We start from the raw sequence: 22,097 nt of genomic DNA on the forward strand, positions 1-22,097 counted from the left end.
ATGGTCCATGGGTGTGTTTCGGGGTGGCTTGGTAGCAGGCGGGGTTCCGGCCGGCGTGGAGTCCGTGGAGGGTGGCGGCGGCGGCGTAAGTTCGTCGGGTGCGTTGGCATCGCCGCGGACCAGGGGTTCTGGTGCAAAGCGAGGTCCAGGGGCAGACGGGCTTGCCTTTGGCACGCCTTCGGCGCACAATCGGTGCGCCCGCTGCGCTCGTCCGCTGCGCTTCCGTGCGGCAACCTCCATAAATGGCGAAGTGGGAGGGAGGAGCAGCTGGGAGGCGGGAGCGGGGTGGCCAATCGGCGGGGTACAGAAAAAAAGGGGGCGGGCCGCAGGGGAGCAGCGGCAGGGAGCGGGGAGGGGGAGATGCGGCGGGAAACAGGCACGGGCACACGGGGACGGCAACATTACAAGGGTACAGCTAGGACAAAACCAGAGAGACTGGGGCACAAGCTAAGAAAAATACAAATAAACTGGCACAAGTCACACGCAACAATCCTGGCAGGCAGGCACTCAGCTGGAGCGAGGCAGCAGCTGAGGGCTCACGGCAGCAGCGGGAAGGGTCAGGGGTCCTGGCACTCACGGGGGAGCCGCGCGGTGTGTGGAGCGACCAGACCTGCAAGCAGGGACAGGATCACAGCTCACCACCGTGCGGCGACCTCCATAAATCGCCAAGTGGGAGGGAGGAGCAGCTGGGAGGCGGGAGCGGGGTGGCCAATCGGCGGGGTACAGAAAAAAAGGGGGCGGGCCGCAGGGGAGCAGCGGCAGGGAGCGGGGAGGGGGAGAAGCGGCGGGAAACAGGCGCGGGCACACGGGGACGGCAAAATTACAAGGGTACAGCTAGGACAAAACCAGAGAGACTGGGGCACAAGCTAAAAAAAATACACATAAACTGGCACAAGTCACACGCAACAATCCTGGCAGGCAGGCACTCGCGGGAGCGAGGCAGCAGCTGAGGGCTCACGGCAGCAGCGGGAAGGGTCAGGGGTCCTGGCACTCACGGGGGGAGTTGCGCGGTGTGTGGAGCTACCAGACCTGCAAGCAGGGACAGGGTCACAGCTCACCACTGTGCGGCGACCTCCATAAATGGCCAAGTGGGAGGGAGGAGCAGCTGGGAGGCGGGAGCGGGGTGGCCAATCGGCGGGGTACAGAAAAAAAGGGGGCGGGCCGCAGGGGAGCAGCGGCGGGGAGCGGGGAGGGGGAGAAGCGGCGGGAAACAGGCGTGGGGACACGGGGACGGCAAAATTACAAGGGTACAGCTAGGACAAAACCAGAGAGACTGGGGCACAAGCTAAGAAAAATACAAATAAACTGGCACAAGTCACACGCAACAATCCTGGCAGGCAGGCACTCAGCTGGAGCGAGGCAGCAGCTGAGGGCTCACGGCAGCAGCGGGGGGGTCAGGGGTCTGGCAATCACAGGGGGAGTAGCGCGGTGTGTGGAGCTACCAGACCTGCAAGCAGGGACAGGGTCACAGCTCACCACCGTGCGGCGACCTCCATAAATGGCCAAGTGGGAGGGAGGAGCAGCTGGGAGGCGGGAGCGGGGTGGCCAATCGGCGGGGTACAGAATAAAAGGGGGCGGGCCGCAGGGGAGCAGCGGCGGGGAGGGGGAGAAGCGGCGGGAAACAGGCGGGGCACACAGGGACGGCAAAATTACAATGGCACAGCTAAGACAAAACCAGAGAGACTGGGGCACAAACTAAGAAACATATAAATAAACTGGCACAAGTCACACGCAACTATCCTGGCAGGCAGGCACTCAGCTGGAGCGAGGCAGCAGCTGAGGGCTCACGGCAGCAGCGGGGGGGGTCAGGGGTCTGGCAATCACGGGGGGAGCCATGCAGTGTGTGGAGCGACCGGACCTGCAAGCAGGGACAGGGTCACCTGCAAGCAGGGACAGTTCAGACATGGCCATATGCAAATCAGTCTAGACCCTGTGCCTCATGGGAACCCAGATCTGTTGACTGGGTGTGAGTGTTTGATTGGTTCAGATGCTCCGTCCGTCAGCACCTCCATTTGTACCGCTCCCTACTAATGTATCCTAATTTTCCTCCTCAATAGCTGCTCCCAGGTCCCCTTCCAGCTTTCTAGTTGTCGGTGGGAATAGGCAATGTTTCATTTCTGAGGTGTCGGTAGAGACAGGCTACCGGGGATCCGTTGACTCTTGACCTTCGTACCGGTGGTGTAGCCAGAATGCTCAGAGGCCCTGAGGCATGCCCCCTCCCTCGGTTCGGAACTGAAATACAATCATAGGTGGAGCCCAGAGACCCCTCCAACTCCAGGCCCCCACGCCACTGCAGCACCCGCACTACTGATGGGCGCATACATAGGATTTACTGCGCTTTTCTCTAACAACTGACAATGCTGAATAGTATTTTACCAACCACACTTGGAATAAAGGTATGGAGGTCTTGATTTTACTGAAGCCACCTCGCAGGCGGGGCTGGTTTTAATGTCATAGTCCTGCTTTAAATTTGCGTTTTATGACGTCCTTAGCCATGCCATAAAGGCAGAGAGAAGCAGGGGTTCATTACAAAGGTGGAGGTGAAAAGCAGGTGTCCTACTTATAAACTCCCCTCACACATCTGTACCTTCTGCTCAAAAATATGAAACCTACCGCTGACATTTTAGAGGAATAAAAAGTACTTTTATCTAATTGTGGAAAAGACTGCAAAATTGAAAGACCAATCTGCATTTCTGAATTCTAAGTTTATAGTGAGCATTGGGAGTGCTAAGAATAGTTTAATAGCTGTGAATAATGATTAGCTCATCTTCAAGATATTGGACAAGTACATTTAATTTTCTCAGAGGCTCAGGTTATTTCATTTCAGAGGTTTTCTAACTTTCTCTCAGAGGCTTGTGTAAGTTTGTTTCAGGGGTTCCTGGTTGTTTCTCTTGGTGGTTCCTCCTGTTACTTTGTATCGCTCAGACAATCCTGTTACTTTGTTTAGTTCATCTCAAAGGTACCAGTTACATTGTTTCTCTCAGAGGTTCCTGTTACTTTGTTTAGTTTGTCTCAGAGGTTCCTCTTACTTAGTGTCTCCCAGAGGTGGCTGTTACTTTGTTTCTCCCTGAGGAACCTGTTACTTTGTTTAGTTGGTCTCAGAGGTTCCTGTTGCTTTGTTTAGATTTTTTTCAGAGGTTCCTGGTACTTTGTTTCTCTCTGCAGTTCCTGTGACTTTGTTTCTCTCATAGGTTCATGTTACTTTGTTTAGTTTGTCTTGGAGGTTCTTGATAGTTTTTCTCAGAGGTTCAAGTTACTTTTTTTAGTTTGTCTCGGAGGTTCCTGCTAGTTTCTCTCATAGGTTCTTGTTACTTTGTTTCCTCGGAGGTTCCTGCTACTTTGTGTAGTTGTCTTAGAGGTTCCTGATAGTTCCTCTCAGAGGTTCATGTTTCTTTGTTTAGTTTCTCTCATAGGTTCTTATTACTTTGTTTCCTCCGAGGTTCCTGTTACTTTGTTTCTCTCAGAGGTTCCTGTTACTTTGTGTAGTTTGTCTTAGAGGTTCATGATAGTTTCTCTCAAAGGTTCCTGTTACTTTCTTTGTCGCAGAGGTTCCTGTTACTTACTGTTTGTCCTACATGTTCCTGTTACTTTGTTTAGTTTGTCTCAGAGGTTCCTGTTACATTGTTTCTCCCAGAGGTTCCTATTACTTTGTTTAGTTTGTCTCAGAGGGTCCTCTTACTTAGTGTCTCTCAGAGGTGGCTGTTACTTTGTTTCTCCCTGAGGAACCAGTTACTTTATTTAATTTGTCTCAGAGGTTCCTGTTTCTTTGTTTAGTTTCACTCAGAGGTTCCTGTTACTTTGTTTCTCTCTGTGGTTCAAGTTACTTTGTTTCTCTCTGTGGTTTCTGTTACTTTGTTTCTCTCTGGGGTTCCTGTTACTTTGTTTTGTTTGTCTTCGAGGTTCTTGTTACTTTTTTTTTAACAAAGTTTGAGGGTTGCAAGGGATTCTGTGTAACAGAACTGAGTGAAAGCCACACATGTCACGACATCCTAGATTCTCCTGGGTGTCTCGTTTTAAAAAATGTAGAGGTTTGCGAGGTATCTTGGGGTTCCAGCTGCGCTAGGACCCACAATCCAGATGTAAAAACAGTCTGGAAAAAAGGTCTGTGCCTAGTGGGATGTATGCCCCCCTGGGGAGGCAGGAAATTGGGGGCTATTGCCCCGATATGCAACCAAAGTGGGCAGAAAGACAGTTTATTTAGTTTGGGTGGGTGAGGACGTTGGGATGCCCTTTCTGGGCAGCACCCACCCCTACGTATAAAAAAAGCCAGCATCATCTCTGACACCTCGTGAGCTCTCTGCACCCCTCAGGCAGATCAGGGTCTAATACCCCCGTCTTTCTCCTGGAGGGGCAGAAAGACTGTAGCATCTTGTTGGGGGTGGCGGTATTTGAATGCCCATTATGGGCAGCACCCACCCCTACGTAAATATAAAAAAGTAATCCCTGGGGCCTAGTGGGCTTTCTGCTCCCCCGGGGGCAGATCAGGGTCTGTTGCCCCCATCTGCTTCCTGTCAGCAGAAAGTCCTATTCCTTCTTTGGGGGTTGGAGGGGTGGGCTTTGGCATGAAAATTTAGGGCAGCCCTACTGCTGGCGTATAAGAAAAAATCCCTGGCATCTAGGGTGCTTCTGCCCCCATCTGCCCCCCCCCCCCCCCAAGGGGGGGGGGGGGTGGCAGAAGGGCTGTCTGGGGAAATTAAATGGGGGAGCAAAGGCCCTTGCCCAAGAGGCCGCTCCTCCCTCCCTGGTGGCTAGTAGGTGGATCCCTGAACAGCCCATATGGCAGGGTGCAGTGAATTTTAAAAGTTGGACTTGAAAAACTCTTATATTTGTTTTTCGCTACTTCAAGGCCTACCATTTTCATAGGATAACATTGGGCCACTATTGTATTACTTAAGTGATAACCTTTGATTTTTTTTTGAGAGTTTTATATAGCGCAAACTAGACCCGAAGGTAAGAGAGCACTTTACATGAGCACCAGTTACGTTACAGACGGACACATTCCTTTTTGTTAGGCATGGGAACAGGCGAACATTTTATGTTTGATGTTTGAGACATTATAAGTAGAAATCCTCTTGAATGGTAAAGTCAAATTTCAAGTTACAATCTTGAAAACGCCACTTTTAGAACGTTGCCATTTTCCTACCCTAACTATTTGGTGCCTGCAGCCTGTTCCTGGGTTATATGACTGGGTGTAGTTGCCAGTTGGACTTTGTTCAATCCTCCTAGACTTCTACACAATGGAGGGATTAGGTGTGCCTAAATGGGCCATCAACTGGCAGGATTTGGGGTGGAGCTTGGCACAGCTCCACTTACAACTGAATAGGCTTCATACTTGTCACTTCATACTTGTCACTGATGCATTGTTCATGAAGCCAGCTTGAAGCCAGGGCAGTGGAGGTGGGGAACTTCAAAGACTTCTCAAGGAATTCTCTAGAAACTTGTCCTAGTTTAACGTGTGCACCAGATATAAATATTGGACTCTCAGACCCAATTCTTTAGTATGTTCCTAGACTTGTGGATAAGAAGGACCCTGTGCTGCCATGCTGCTCTGCCGCTGGGCTGCCTTGCTGCTCTGCCGCTCGGCTGCCCTGCTGCTCTGCCCCTCTGTTGCCCTGCTGACCTGCTGCTCTGACCCTCTGCTGCCCTGCTGCTCTACCACTCTGCTGCCCTAATGCTCTGCTGCCCTGCTGCTCTGCCGCTCTACTGCCCTGCTGCTCTGCCGCTCTGCTGCCCTGCTGCTCTACCGCTCTGCTGCCCTGCTGCTCTGCCGCTCTGCTGCCCTGCTGCTCTACCGCTCTGCTGCCCTGCTGCTCTACCGCTCTGCTGCCCTGCTGCTCTGCCGCTCTGCTGCCCTGCTGCTCTACCGCTCTGCTGCCCTGCTGCTCTGCCGCTGGGCTGCCCTGCTGCTCTGACGCTCTGCTGCCCTGCTGCTCTGACGCTCTGCTGCCCTGCTGCTCTGACCCTCTGCTGCCCTGCTGCTCTGCCGCTCTGCTGCCCTGCTGCTCTACCGCTCTGCTGCCCTGCTGACCTGCTGCTCTGACGCTCTGCTGCCCTGCCACTCTGTTGCCCTGCTGACCTGCTGCTCTGACCCTCTGCTGCCCTGCTGCTCTACCACTCTGCTGCCCTGCTGCTCTGCTGCTTTGCTGCCCTGCTGCTCTGCCGCTCTGCTGCCCTGCTGCTCTGCCGCTCTGCTGCCCTGCTGCTCTAACGCTCTGCTGCCCTGCTGCTCTGCCACTCTGCTGCCCTGCTGCTCTGCCACTCTGTTGCCCTGCTGACCTGCTGCTCTGACCCTCTGCTGCCCTGCTGCTCTACCACTCTGCTGCCCTGCTGCTCTGCTGCTCTGCTGCCCTGCTGCTCTGACCCTCTGCTGCCCTGCTGCTCTACCGCTCTGCTGCTCTGCTGCTCTGCTGCCCTGCTGCTCTGACCCTCTGCTGCCCTGCTGCTCTACCGCTCTGCTGCCCTGCTGCTCTGCCGCTCTGCTGCCCTGCTGCTCTACCGCTCTGCTGCCCTGCTGCTCTGCCGCTCTGCTGCCCTGCTGCTCTACCGCTCTGCTGCCCTGCTGCTCTGCCGCTCTGCTGCCCTGCTGCTCTACCGCTCTGCTGCCCTGCTGCTCTGCCGCTCTGCTGCCCTGCTGCTCTACCGCTCTGCTGCCCTGCTGCCCTGCTGCTCTGACGCTGGGCTGCCCTGCTGCTCTGACGCTCTGCTGCCCTGCTGCTCTGACGCTCTGCTGCCCTGCTGCTCTGACCCTCTGCTGCCCTGCTGCTCTGCCGCTCTGCTGCCCTGCTGCTCTACCGCTCTGCTGCCCTGCTGACCTGCTGCTCTGACGCTCTGCTGCCCTGCCACTCTGTTGCCCTGCTGACCTGCTGCTCTGACCCTCTGCTGCCCTGCTGCTCTACCACTCTGCTGCCCTGCTGCTCTGCTGCTCTGCTGCCCTGCTGCCCTGCTGCTCTGCCGCTCTGCTGCCCTGCTGCTCTGCCGCTCTGCTGCCCTGCTGCTCTAACGCTCTGCTGCCCTGCTGCTCTGCCACTCTGCTGCCCTGCTGCTCTGCCACTCTGTTGCCCTGCTGACCTGCTGCTCTGACCCTCTGCTGCCCTGCTGCTCTACCACTCTGCTGCCCTGCTGCTCTGCTGCTCTGCTGCCCTGCTGCCCTGCTGCTCTGACCCTCTGCTGCCCTGCTGCTCTACCGCTCTGCTGCTCTGCTGCTCTGCTGCCCTGCTGCTCTGACCCTCTGCTGCCCTGCTGCTCTACCGCTCTGCTGCCCTGCTGCTCTGCCGCTCTGCTGCCCTGCTGCTCTGCCGCTCTGCTGCCCTGCTGCTCTGCTGCCCTGCTGTCCTGATGCCCTGCTGCTCTGCCACTCTTCTGCCCTGCTGCTCTGCCGCTCCGCTGCCCTGCTGCTCTGCCGCTCTGCTGCCCTGCTGCTCTGCTGCTCTGCTGTCCTGCTGCCCTGCTGCTCTACCACTCTGCTGCCCTGCTGCTCTGCTGCTCTGACCCTCTGCTGCCCTGCTGCTCTACCGCTCTGCTGCCCTGCTGCTCTGCCGCTCTGCTGCCCTGCTGCTCTGCCACTCTGCTGCCCTGCTGCTCTGCTGCCCTGCTGTCCTGATTCCCTGCTGCTCTGCCACTCTTCTGCCCTGCTGCTCTGCCGCTCTGCTGCCCTGCTGCTCTGCCGCTCTGCTGCCCTGCTGCTCTGCTGCTCTGCTGTCCTGATGCCCTGCTGCTCTGCCGCTCTGCTGCCCTGCTGCTCTGCCGCTCTGCTGCCCTGCTGCTCTGCTGCTCTGCTGTCCTGATGCCCTGCTGCTCTGCCGCTCTGCTGCCCTGCTGCTCTGCCGCTCTGCTGCCCTGCTGCTCTGTCGCTCTGCTGCTCTGCCACTCTGCCGCTCTGCTGCCCTGCTGCTCTGTCGCTCTGCTGCTCTGCCGCTCTGCCGCTCTGCTGCTCTGCCGCTCTGCTGCCCTGCTCTGCCGCTCTGCTGCCCTGCTGCTCTGCTGCTCTGCTGTCCTGATGCCCTGCTGCTCTGCCGCTCTGCTGCCCTGCTGCTCTGCCGCTCTGCTGCCCTGCTGCTCTGTCGCTCTGCTGCTCTGCCACTCTGCCACTCTGCCGCTCTGCTGCCCTGCTGCTCTGTCGCTCTGCTGCTCTGCCGCTCTGCCGCTCTGCTGCCCTGCTGCTCTGTCGCTCTGCTGCTCTGCCGCTCTGCTGCCCTGCTGCTCTACCGCTCTGCTGCCCTGCTGCTCTGCTGTCCTGATGCCCTGCTGCTCTGCCGCTCTGCTGCCCTGCTGCTCTGCCGCTCTGCTGCCCTGCTGCTCTGTCGCTCTGCTGCTCTGCCGCTCTGCCGCTCTGCCGCTCTGCTGCCCTGCTGCTCTGTTGCTCTGCTGCTCTGCCGCTCTGCTGCCCTGCTGCTCTGTCGCTCTGCTGCTCTGCCGCTCTGCTGCCCTGCTGCCCTGCTGCTCTGCCGCTCTGCTGCCCTGCTGCTCTGCTGTCCTGATGCCCTGCTGCTCTGCCGCTCTGCTGCCCTGCTGCTCTGCCGCTCTGCTGCCCTGCTGCTCTGCCACTCTGCTGCCCTGCTGACCTGCTGCACTGACCCTCTGCTGCCCTGCTGCTCTACCACTCTGCTGCCCTAATGCTCTGCTGCCCTGCTGCTCTGCCGCTCTACTGCCCTGCTGCTCTGCCGCTCTGCTGCCCTGCTGCCCTGCTGCTCTACCGCTCTGCTGCCCTGCTGCTCTGCCGCTCTGCCGCCCTGCTGACCTGCTGCTCTGACCCTCTGCTGCCCTGCTGCTCTACCGCTCTGCTGCTCTGCTGTCCTGATTCCCTGCTGCTCTGCTGCTCTGCCGCTCTGCTGCTCTGCCGCTCTGCCGCTCTGCTGCCCTGCTGCTCTGTCGCTCTGCTGCTCTGTCGTTCTGCTGTCCTGATGCCCTGGTGCTCTGCCGCTCTGCTGCCCTGCTGCCCTGCTGCTCTGCCGCTCTGCTGCCCTGCTGCTCTGCTGCCCTGCTGCCCTGCTGCCCTGCTGCTCTACCGCTCTGCTGCCCTGCTGCTCTGCCGCTCTGCTGCCCTGCTGACCTGCTGCTCTGCCGCTCTACTGCCCTGCTGCTCTGCCGCTCTGCTGCCCTGCTGCCCTGCTGCTCTACCGCTCTGCTGCCCTGCTGCTCTGCCGCTCTGCTGCCCTGCTGACCTGCTGCTCTGACCCTCTGCTGCCCTGCTGCTCTACCGCTCTGCTGCTCTGCTGTCCTGATGCCCTGCTGCTCTGCTGCTCTGCCGCTCTGCTGCTCTGCCGCTCTGCCGCTCTGCTGCCCTGCTGCTCTGTCGCTCTGCTGTCCTGATGCCCTGGTGCTCTGCCGCTCTGCTGCCCTGCTGCTCTGCCGCTCTGCTGCTCTGCCACTCTTCTGCCCTGCTGCTCTGCCACTCTGCTGCCCTGCTGCCCTGCTGCTCCGCCTGCTGAGAAGGAAGTCTGGACCTTTATAAGTGTTTGACATACTGCATAGGTACTTTACACATTGCTTCTAAGTAAAGCCTGACTACTTTGTGCCAAACTCCTAGAGGTTTAAGCACGGGTTCATTTGGGGTTTGCTTGTGACTCAACCCTAACAGAATTTTGGGGTTTCTGCTTGAGTAGGGTTATACCCACCTCAACCAGTAACCAAATGGCCACCACCCTTTCGTTGCGTGGCATCACCTTATCTGAAGCAATGCTAATGCTAGGCCTAGTAAACCTGTGCCCAGATGTGTACCCCCGCAGCTGCCAGACTCTTCCAGCCACGCTGATGTCCTCTACTCACCCTCATTTTTTACCTTCCGCAGGTGCGACTCACAGTGCTGCCCCTCAAGGAGCGATAAGCCCCCGCACAAACCCTGCTTGGGATACTTTCACTGCTGACATCATTGGCCCCGCGCCCCCTCCTGGAAGAGTCTCACTGAGGTGTCAGAGGGCGGCCTGGAGGAAGCCTCAACAGCCGTCAGTCCTGGAGTGAAATCTCCATGCTGTAATCTTCCTCCGCGGAGCATCTCCCGGGCCAGTCTCTTATTGATCCATCTATTGATCCAGTTCCAACAGGTGGCCTGGAGAGCTTGTACTGTTAATGCAGGGGGGTCAGGGGTCGTCCGCACCTGTCACTCAATCACACATCACCCCCTTTAATGCATGACGACAGAAAATGGATCCCTTTCCATCAAGTAAAGGGTTAAATGTTATGCAGGCAGGCGCCCATCACACACCCTCATCCTGCTGACAGGCTGCAGCACCGAGATCACACACGCTTCACGTCAGAGGGAGCGACCCTCGTGGGACCTGCTGCCCCTGCATACTCTCTCAGTGGTTGCAATCACCGGTCCCGGCGCCTCTGGTGCAGGCACACAAGCCTTGTGATCTGGTGGAATGAGAGGGCCCCTGTTCATCTACATTCAGACATGTTGCAGCGCCGCATATTTAGCTTTGATATTTACAAATAATTCAGTGTTATGCCAGGATGACATCACATCAGCACAAAGGATTTTGAGAACACGTCGTCCATCCGTAACTGGAACAGTCTTTCTCAGTTCAGCCAAAACTTGAAGTAGGTCATTAATCACTGCTCTGGTAATTAACTTTAGCATTTATTTCCACACCACGCGGTAGCATAAATGCCAGCACACAAACACTTGGCTGCTTGAAGGCAATATTTCAGGCAGACGGGTATTCATCAGAGGAGCAGAGTTTATCAACAAATTACTAGAAAAAGATAGGATGTGAAATGTTGTAAAAGAGAACTAACAGATATTATTTTAGGATAAAAAACATTACTGAATGCAAACCTTGTCACACTGAAATGTTCATTTTTACACAAAAACTAAATTCAAGATATAAAAACATCAATCCACGTAGAGGCCCACAACCCACGGCTCGTGTGATGTCCTATTACTTACCGGTAATCTTCATTACTCCGGGTCCTGTTGTCCTCGTCCCATTCCTTACAAAGTGGAGATGACCATCTTCACGACAGAAAAAAAGAAGAGGAGCATGCCGGGACACCTAACCCCACCCCCTCCCACTGGGAGTAGAGAAGCTGTACCAACCCAGCATTCCGCCTCCAAGCCACCAACCAGAAGGCTGGCTGTCCGGGAGGGAGGGTGTGGGGGATCTGGAACGCTCCATCCCTGGCTGTCCTCTTCTCGTGGTTGTTCCCTGCATGGAGCATGGAACATGGGGTTACCGCAGTTGCTGCGGGGGAGCTGAGATGATGGGACCTATTAAATGAAGTAATAAACTTAAGGCTCTGTACTTCTTTTCATTGGCAACGAGTTGTCCCGTCTCTAGCCTCCATACCTTGAGGATTCCTGCTGTCCGTCAGCCTGCCTTTCGGCGTCCTGTGTGCGGAGTATCCTGTGTGTGCACGGTGATTTGGAGCTGTTCACGGCCATTCGGGATCTTGGTATTTGCTATTGCAGACATCCTGTGATCCCCGAGAGAGAGAGTTTCCCCCAAATTTAGGTAATTTTCATTGTTTTGTTTGCCGCTCTCGCTGTGTTTGGTCAGTGGAGTCACCCCGCAAGAGATGTGTTACGCTGCACTCATCGGTTGGGCAAATCTTATAGGTGATGCACACCCTATTATCCTCTGTGATGTGCTCACAATTGTGATGCACTCACCTCTGCTGTTGAGTAATCAATTAAGCAACGCATTCTGCAGATCTTCTGTGATGTTCTCACTGTTGTGACGCGTACATCAGGATTCCTTTCTTCTGTGATGCGCTCAAACTGGAGATGAACACTAAGAGAGCCTGACTTTTCTGTGATGCGCCCACAATTTTAGATATTGGACTTCACTTTTCTGTTTTACCACCAACATGCTACAATTTTGGAAACACTCTAGAGTTTGTATAACGTTGCACACAAACTGATGCGCACACCTTGCACATGAGCTCAAATTAATTCTTTGTCCTGCTTTTTTGTCTAATGCTCTCAGTGATGCACACACCTTTCACTCTGTTGATGAAAAGCATTTAATCTGTTAGAAATCATTCTTTCTGTAAGCATTTTGTGGTGGCGTAAATTCTTTAGTGTTCACAGTTGTGTTGTGTTCACAGTTGTATTTTGTGCAATCTGTTTTCCCTGCTGAAAACGCACTGGAATTTCTGATCTGCTCAGTCACATTCATTATAATTGTGTGGGTAGCACCTCACCCACGCACGGCCACACTACAGGTCAAGTTTTAGCTCTGCCACTGAAGAACTGAAATCTTCATTCTCAGGGGTTTTACTAATACAAAAGAACTTGGCACAGAAGCTGAAATATGAAAAGACATCTTTATTAAACTTAATACGTGAGGCCACGTCACACAGAAGCCGTAGCAACTGAATGAGGTAGTCTAAAGAGTACAAAACACAGAGGCCTTTTATATGCTTACAGTTGCAAACTCAGCATCAAAGAAAGGGGCAGCCCTAGCTTCTGCAAGCATACAAAATACCTAATATGGACATACAAGATCTGCAAAATATTAGCCAATAGAAAAACATCATGTAACCAGAATGTCCCCCTTACGGCGTGGCTCTGCCCTACCCATAAGTAAATCAATTACAGCACTTATAGGTCAATCAGTAATGGCAGAACATGTCTGTATGCAGTTAGGCCAGCTAGTGTCTGAGATTGCTTTCAAAGCAAGGACAGAGGGGGTTTTTCTACACGTTGCAGTCCAAAGGGCAGAAACACTTCATGAATAGAGCAGTCTGTGTAAAGGCAACACAAATTGATGACAAATGTAAGATGGAGTCAAAATTAAAGAACCTCACCACTCTTTTTGCAATCTTACCGTCCTCCTCCACTTATTTGGCAACAGTGGAAAGATATGTTTGAGGCTTATCTTGAAGTCATCTATGGTGATACATTCAAGGCAAAGAAAAAGAAGGCACTCCTAATATACAATCTAAGGGCCAGAGGTAGAAACATTTTGAAAACTTTACCTCTTAACTACCCATGTAAGTGGTGGTGATGGGTACTTATGTGTCTTTAATCGCTGATGACTATGCATCTGTAATCAAAAGTTTGGACAAAAGATTTAGTCCCAGGAAAAATGTAGTTCTAGAGCGCCACAAATTTTTGCAATGTGCTCAAGTTCCTGGTGAATCCATCGCTGATTCTATCACAGCATTCAGAACTATTGCCATCACTTGTAATTACAGAGAATTCAGAGACTAAATTATTTGTGATCAGCTCATTGAATGTACATGCAATAAGAAAATACAAGAGAAACTCTTATCATCGGAAGACCCCGACCTTGAAGCAGCTCTCACTATTGCCAGAATCATCGAACATTCCCAATTTTGCATGAAGGAAATAAGTTGTCCTGTGCAACCTGCTGAGGTCAAACTGTTATCTGCAAAGCACAATGTCAGGCCTACCAAATTCACCAATGATAATTTTACGTGGAATTCCTCATCCACACCTATGTTGCCCAGGATTAAGACTGAGAAGATGCAACTCTCATGTTTTCGTTGTGGGAGCAAATCTCATTTAGGAAACGCTAAGTTTTGTTTTGCCTTACACCAAATTTGTTTTAAATGTGGCAAAAAAGGACATCTTGTGCGTCTGTGCAAGGCCATCGGGTCACGTAAAGGAACCACACAAACCGTCAGATCTATTGAAGAAGACTTTATTGACTCAAGTGAAGAGAATGATAATGTTTTATTAATGTTGTCCTCTTCATCTTTATAGTCCGAGGGTATGGTTGTGATAGCGTCTATGGTTGGATCAGGCAAAAGGAAATCTCCTGCGTCTGTATGTGAATGGCATGAATGTGAGTTTCTTGGCTGATTCGGGTTCCCCATTCACTCTTTTTAATGCCGAAGATTTTGGTGGGCTGGAGGACATTTAATTACAGCAGTCTAACATTAGGACTTTTGCGTATGGAGGCAAAATGGTGGAAGTTCTTGACAAATTTGAGGCCAATTTAGAATTTTGTGGGGATTTTGCCACTGGAACTGTGTACATAGTGGAGGATGGTGCAACTTTGTTCGGGTGAGAAGAGCAAGGAGAGCTTGGTATCATTCTCAATCCAAACCATCCCAACATGGTTTTGTCAAGACGTGAGGCACGTACATTCTACAACTCACCCTCACCTTCCAACTCTTCAGGTACTGTGATGGTGGGGCATTTAATCGGTGAAGAGTGGATCCAGAGGTATAGGAAAGTTTTTCGCGATAGTCTAGGCAAGCTAAAGGGTTTTCAGCATCGCATCATCCTTAAAAATGGTGCAAAGACAGTTACACATAAGGTACCCCTGAGTCTGTGTGTTGAACTAAAGCAAGAACTGGAACGTTTGTGAGTCATGGACTTAATTGAGCCCATTGAGAGGTCTGAATAGTTAGCCCCAACTGATTTGGCACGCAAGACTGATAAAGTCCTTAGGATGCGTGTGGACTTGCGCGAACTTAATGCCAATATTTGCGTGGATCGCCAGCCATTACCTAACATAAACAAGATGCTGGCAACATTAGATGGAGCTAGGTAATTTTCTTTGACATTTCCTCAGCCTATCACCTAGTTGAGTTAAGCAAAAACTCCAGACACCTCACCTCCTTCGTGACAGCCGAAAGAGCAGTCTGTTACAAACACATGCCGTTTGGTTTGGCATCAGCCTCTGCAGTGTTTCAGCACCTTATGGGCAACTTATTCAAGGAAACTGGGGGGTTGTGTTTTTTCAAGACGATATTCTCTTCTACAGAAAAACTGAGTAGGAGCATGACTGCAGGGTCAAACATGTTTTGAAGATTGTGAAATTGCATGGTCGGACTTTAAGGAGGGACAAATGCAATTTTTTCAGGAGGGTGTGGATTACCTGCAGCACCACATTTCCAGCAAAGGAGTGGAACCCAAGGTGAAAATGTTAGATGCTATTCAAAATGCACCTGCACCTAAAAACAAAGATCAACTTTGCTACGTCTTAGGGCTAGTGGAGTACTGTGCCAAATTTGTAGGCAATTTTGCTGACAAAACCTCCTGTTTGAGAGAACTCCTTAAGAAAAGCACCATGTATGTGTGGTGTGATAAGTGTGATGATCATTTTAAAATTCTCAAAAAGGAAATTGTGTAGGCACGCCCCCTTAAGTTATTCAATATCATCAAATTGTGTATTGTCACTACCGATGCTAGCAGTGTTGGTTTGGGCACTGTCCTTATGCAAAAGAGAAGTGATGGTCATGAGGAGGCCATTTCATTTGCCTCCAGGACTCTTGAAGGTGCTGAAAACACTTACTCCACCATTGGGAAAGAAGCCGTAGCCTTATGGTCGGGTGTTCAGTACTGTCTGAATTTTCTGTAGGGGAACAAATTTGTTCTTAGAACTGATCATAAGCAGCTAGTTGACATGTTTACCACCAAGGGTAGCTAGAGGGCCAACCCATGGATAGAATTTAGTTATTGTTTGGTGTATGTGGCAGGTGTAAAAAAAACACATAGCTGACTGTTTCTCCCAGCTACCCCTTGTCCAAAATATCAGCGAATCTCCTGTGGATGATCTCGACATAGTTTGTGCTGTTGTTGCTGTTGTGGACACTGTGAAGGGTGCACTTTCCGAGCATGAGTGGTTGCAAGCTGTATCCGAGGACAACAAGATGGTTGTTGATTTTGTGGCTCATGGTTGGCCCATCAACAAGGATTTGTCTTCTGTACTAATTCTTTTTAAAAGAGTTAGAGAAGATTGTACTTAGTGGATGGAATCTTGCACAGGGGTGGTTTCTTATTTGTTCTAGAATGCATGTGCAAGAAGATTTTAGATCTGGCCCTTGAAGGTTATCTCAGTATTCGAGCCATGAAACGCAGGGTTAGAGAGGACTTCTGGTGGCCTGGGTTGGACTGATCTATTGAACATTATGTTAGGGACTGTTGTGTACTGAGTGACAAAACTCAGGTAACATATCCCTCTTCCATTGATCCTATTGTCGTGAAGGATTCATCTTGGTGTAAACTAGCTCTTTGATCTGGCTGGTCCTTTTGGAATCACTGGGAATTCTCCTTTGTATGCATTAGTCTTGGTGGTTTACATGTCCAAATGGCCTGAGGTGAAGTTTGTGGAGTGTGTCAATTCCTCGTCCATCATCAATTTTTTCAAAGGAGTGTTTCTCCGTGAATGGTTTCTGGAGGAACTGCTGACTGATAATGGCACCCAGTTGATTTCCTTGGAGATACAACATTTTCTTAGGGAACATGGCATCTAACACTTTTTAACTTCTCTTTATCACTCCCGCAGTAATGGTCTGGTTGAGCGCATGAATCGTGTTATCAAAGACCAATTACAATTGGCCTTGGTGTACGCTTTGCACTGGCCATTGCTGACAAGCTGTGGGCAGTCAGGACTACCCCTCATATTTGTACCGGCATGTCCCGCTTCACTCTTCTCAGGGGGAGGGTTGCAGGTTCCAAGTTAAACAAGGAGTGGTTGTCTAGGAGTGATTGATCAGCGTAAATTAGGCAAAGTAGCGGATGTGAGAGTGACAGTGCAATCAAAGTATGCTACTGTTTCAAGGAAAGTTTCTCCTGTTTGTGTTGGGGATTGAGTGAGAAGCAAGAAGCCCGGTTTTGTTTGCAAGGGAACTTCTCTGTTACCAGCTCCAACAAAATTGGGGGAGGTGAAAGACCATGTGGTGGTGTTAGAGAATGAGAAAACATGGAACAAATGTGCTATCTTCGTGGTACCCCAATCCAAGCTTGTGTATGTTGGTGAGAATATGCGTGTTCATTTTGCTTACACTACCGCTGATGCAATTCCTGTTTGTTCTGGGTACTCGACCGCTAATACAACTCCTTCTGGGAGGAGTGTTTGCCTGGATCGCACCACTTCCAGGAAGATTCCTACCAGAGTAATAGTTACTCCTGTTAAGATTCATGATTATGTTATGCATTGATTATGTTTTGTTGGCCCTGTTGATTAACCCTCTTGGTTAGCATTTGTTTTAGTTATTTTACATTATTATATTGTGAAGGAAGGGGGGAGTGTTGAGGATCTGGAATGTTCCTTCCCCGGCTGTTCTCTTCTCATGATTGTTCCCTGCGTGGAACATAGAACGTGTGGTTACAGCAGTTGCTGCCGGTAGCTGATATGATGGGAATATTATATGAAGTACTCAACTTATGTCTTTGTACTTCTTTTTAGAGGGGCGTAAGGAATGGGACAAGGACAATGGGACCAGGAGTAATGAAGATTAGATTACCGGTAAGATATGGGGCATTAACTCCCGGTCCCTCCAGGTCTCGCCCCATTCTTTACAAAGTGGAGAATACCAAAGCAGAAAAACTCAGCCTTCTGAACTCTCACGAACACCAGGACACCACACCAAAAGCAGCACCCCAAGGGAAACAAACGGGAGGACCACAAGCAAAAACACAGGTAGGAGAACACAACCAGCAATGTCCCTAACCAAACAATAGGGCCAAACCCCCAAAACAAGCAGGGGATGACCAAGAAGAGCAAACATGGAGCCAAACCAAGGAGCCGCCAAACAAAGGGCAGACACCCACACCAGAAACCTCCAAACCAACCACAGAGGAGGGGACCCCAACAAGAAAGGACCAGAGTCAGATCCCACCCGAAGGACAGCGATCAGGCCACCTACAGAAGAAGACCCAGGGCAACCAGACATCGCAAAAAGCAAGGGCCACACCAAAGATGGGCACAAGACCCCCAGGCAAGGCCAGAAAGGAGGCCAAGCTCCGAGAATCAAGCCCCAAGGGAACCACCAGAGAGGCCGAAGCAACTAGCCTCCCCCAGAACACCCATCAGAAGGGGGTCCAGATGAAACAGAAGCACCCACAGGGCACAAAAAGCCTGGAAGGGCACTCAACCAGCGAGAAGGTGGCAAAGGACAGGAACATCACCCAGTGCCCAGAACAGAGCAGTCAAAATGACAGAGAGTGACTCCACCCAGACAAAGGAAGAACTCCACAAACTGCGGGAAGAACAATGACTCCTTCAGAAATCCAAGGGGAAGAAAGGAGACACTCAACAGGCCTTTCCCAAAGCAAGAGACAAAGGATCAACAAGACCAACCACAAGACTAACCACAACACACCAGGCGAGGCCCCCAGCAGACCAGTCCAGACCAAAGAGGACAAGGCCAACTGAAAGAGGAAAGACACCGACCCAGAGGGCCAACCAAGGGCAAGCCCAAACAGAGCAAACCAGGAACAGAGAGGGAGCATCGACCAAGAGCAAGCCCCCCCCAACCTGACAGCACCGCCAACAGAGAACCTAGGGGATCCAGCCACAGAAACCTCCAGGAGCAGACCAGGTCACTGGGAAGGAACTTCCAACATCAACCCCAAGCGGAGACACTGGACAACAGACCAAAAGAAAAAAAAGACCCAGGACAGGCCTACAGACCAGGACAGAGGCAACCACCCCGAAAGCAGGGGAATCCGTGAACAAACCTAGCACCTTACTCAGCGAAGGCAAGGCAGAGGCAAGAAACACAACCCCCCCCCACCAAAACGAGGCCAACAACAGGACCCCACCCAAGGAAAAGCAAGAGCTGGACCCCATCGGACACCAGACGAGACCACCCCCCACGAAGAGGCAAATGAGGGGCCAAACACAGGGAAAGTGAGGTTAAGACAGACAGAGGCAAAGCCAAGACCAGACGACCCAAAGCCACACCACAACCCAAGGAGGGAAGAGCCCGGAGAAACTAAAGGCACCCAAACGACCGAGGAGGCAGAAACCAGAATAAGACAGAAACTACCCCAGCAGACCCCACAACCACAAGAACAGGGACCAGGGGCACAACAGGCCAAAAACCAGCACTGAGACTAGAGCACACAGTCAGAAAAAACACAGCTGGAAGGAGCACAGGAAATGCAAAGGCCCAAGCCCAAGCAACAAACTCCAAGGGATAAAAGACAGGACCAAGCCAACACCTAAGGCTCCCCCAAAACTCTGCCGATGGCAGTTAGGGACACAAGGAAGCTGACAGCACCAGGCAGACTCAGACAAAATCCTAACCAGGAACCAAACAGGCCCGACGCAGTAGGACACCGAAAGCAGCCGAAAACAGGAGAAAGCAGGGGTGAACGGCAGGAGGCCGAAAATGGAAAAGCGCAAGGCGGCACAAACCCCAGGCAGGCAGACAGCAGATCACACAGGCTGTCCACCAACACCCTCACCAACCAGACAGAAGCAACAGGGGAGAAGCCAAGGAGCCATAGAGGCAGAGGCCAATGATGACCTACAACACCCAGCCACCACAAGCGGTAAACGAAACAGCAGCAGAGAGGCAGAGGACCCCCATAAGAGGCCAAATCACATGAAAGGAACCAAAGAGGGGAGAAGGAAACTGCATATGGCACCCAAACCCCACCAGCCAGCCCAAGCGTCGAACAGCAAAACAGCGCCGTAAAAACATGCCGCAAGCAACAGGGAGGCCAAGGACCTCAAATGCCCGAGCTAGAGAGCCAGAACAAGAGACAAGCTGTCACGCTGAACTTACTACTGGGGGCGGCAGACAACAAAACACACCACCTGTCCCCACCAGAAAGCCCAGAAACCGACAGCCAGCGCAACACAGTGCAGGGCAGAAGGCCATCTGGAAACACCCCCTGAAAGAGAAAGAGACAACAGAGAGCCAAACATCAGACTAAGCAACAGAGATGCCGGAGCCCAAAAGGCCAGAGAGCAGCCAACACAAGCAGGCATCTCCAGGTAGCCATTCAGGGAAGGCACCCAGAGCACAGGCAAGAAGGGCACAAACTGTTGCAAGAGGAACAAGGTCTGGTAAAAACAAAACGCAATGCGATACTCACCCCCGGGGCAAGCAGCCAGCAATACACACCGCTTGCAACCACCATCCAGCCCTGGCGCCTTCCAACAGACCAGCGCTGGGCAAACAGGAAAGGCCTGCAGCAGCCGGTTGGAAATCTCAGGCACTCACCCAGCCAGGAACCAACCAGGCACGATGACTCCCAACTACAGCAGAAAAGAGACATGCCAACACAGGATGGAACCGTGCAGCAGAGCACAGTAACAACAGTCCTCCGTTACTCCAGCCTTGCCACAACGCAGAAGAGCAGGGCTCGTCATGGGAATGGCATCAAATGGCAGGTCGGAAGGCCAAAGGCGTGTCCCCTTTCCACCTGGCATGGCACGAGAACCGGAGCACCCAGGGAGAAGGCCACAGGAAGAAAACTAGAACGCAGTTAAAACCACACAAGCCAGCCAGGAACTCCATGGGCATCAGGCAGCCCCGCCCGAGTCACCCCACGGAAGCAGCCGCAGCACGTCTTCCAGATCGGCCGGGCCACAGGAAGGTGCACCCTCCAACCCGGAAGAGACCAGGAGGACCAGCATCCCAGCCACAAAGGGCCAGCCGCCAAAAAACATGGCTCCCGGCAAGCACAGCAGGCCAGGAGACGGTGCAACAGGACGTCGAGGACAGCCTAGCAGCCTGACAGAGACATCCGAAGCACAACAGGTGAATACAACCAGCAAAATCCACCTCCCATTCTGCCAGAAGACAGAAAAGAAGAACAGGCGGAATGCTGACTTGGTACAGCTTATCTACTCCTAGTGGGAGGGGTGGGGTTAGGTGTCCCAGCATTCTATTGTTCCTTTTTTTTCTCTCATGGAGATGGTTATCTCCACTTTGTAAGGAATGGGATGAGGACTTGCGGGACCAGAAGGTGATGTGATGTTATGTTTCCATGAATAATGTGCAATGTTTTATGATTTCTGCATTATTTGCACAGGGAGCAGTGACTGCACATTCACCTCTGTATTATATGGAGGTGTCTTTGAAACACAGAGCCTAGCCTGGTGCCCTCCTCTTCCTCCACACCCCTCTTACCCTCTCTCCCCCACCCCAGCATGTCTGAAAGAGATACTCTAACCCCTATGAACGTATGGTCTAAAAATACCAACCAACATTACTTTGCCTTGTCTGGTACCCTGCGTCAATTATGTGGCAGTGAACGGCAAAATTATGTGACAGGGTTGAATAATTTATGTGCAATAAAGGGCAAAGTACAAAAACAAAGTGATGGATGAATGCTTGAATTAATCTCTGTCTATTCACACCCCCTTTTCTGAATCGTTTTGTCCACCATAAGCGTGGAAGGGTATGCTCAGACATGAGTCCCTTGCTCATTGCACCATCAGGATTCAAGCAAGCCGGGCCGAAGACGGCTGTAATGCCAGAAACCGGTTCCCGGAAGCTTGTTTCCTTCCCAGTAAAAGAATTGGCTTGGTAGTTTGGTCTGCCCTGTTCCCATGATGCACTGGGCCAGGGACAGACTAATTTGCATGTAGCCCGGTTCTGAGCTGGGATGGCGCAGTGAGCTAAAAAACGGTGATGGATCAAGCCCTGATCTCTTGACTGGGTACGAGTGTTCTGCTTAATTCAGATTCTCTGTCCATCACCACCCCCTTTTCTGAATTGAATTAAATCTCTGCCGCTGGCAACCACTCTGCCACATCCCGGCCCATCACATTTTTGCCCATCATGCCACTCCAGTTTAATCCCAGCCAAATAAAAATCAGTCTTGACTCTGTTCCTCTTGGGAAAAGCCCAGCCCACACAGCAGGCAGGTCCTCCCTGAACATAAGCAACCTGGACCAGTTTCGCCTGAGTTCAGGCTCATCCATCAGTTATAACTTGGTTCAGTGGCACAGTGAGTCCGGGACCCACGTCTGGGCATACCCCGCACACTTAGGGTATCAAGTACATAAACTACAAGATGATGGATGGAATGCTCAAATTCATCTCAGGCACTGGCAACCGCTCAGGCCACATCCCAATCCATCTTTCTTTTGCTTACCATACCACCTCAATTTGGACCCAGCCATATGCAGATCAGTCTTGACCCTGTGGCTCTTGGGAACAGTCCAGCCCGAACTGCCAGGCCAGGTCTACTCTGAATTGGAAACAAGCATCCTGGGACCGGTTCAGCCCTACGACAAAGTATGAAATGTAATTTAGAATCAGTGTTACTTTAATAGTTTGCCATTTTTACACATTAACATTGTATGGGCAAATGTTTCACTTCCTTAATATTAGTTAAAAATATAAATTAACCACTCAGCAACTGAAAGGTGAGCTGCCTTGGCGCAACAAAGGATCTGTCTCTGCATGAGATCATGTGTGGCATCTTTTTT

The sequence above is a fragment of the Lissotriton vulgaris genome, chromosome 11 (genome assembly GCF_964263255.1).
Source record: "Lissotriton vulgaris chromosome 11, aLisVul1.2, whole genome shotgun sequence".
Taxonomy (NCBI): Eukaryota; Metazoa; Chordata; class Amphibia; order Caudata; family Salamandridae; genus Lissotriton; species Lissotriton vulgaris.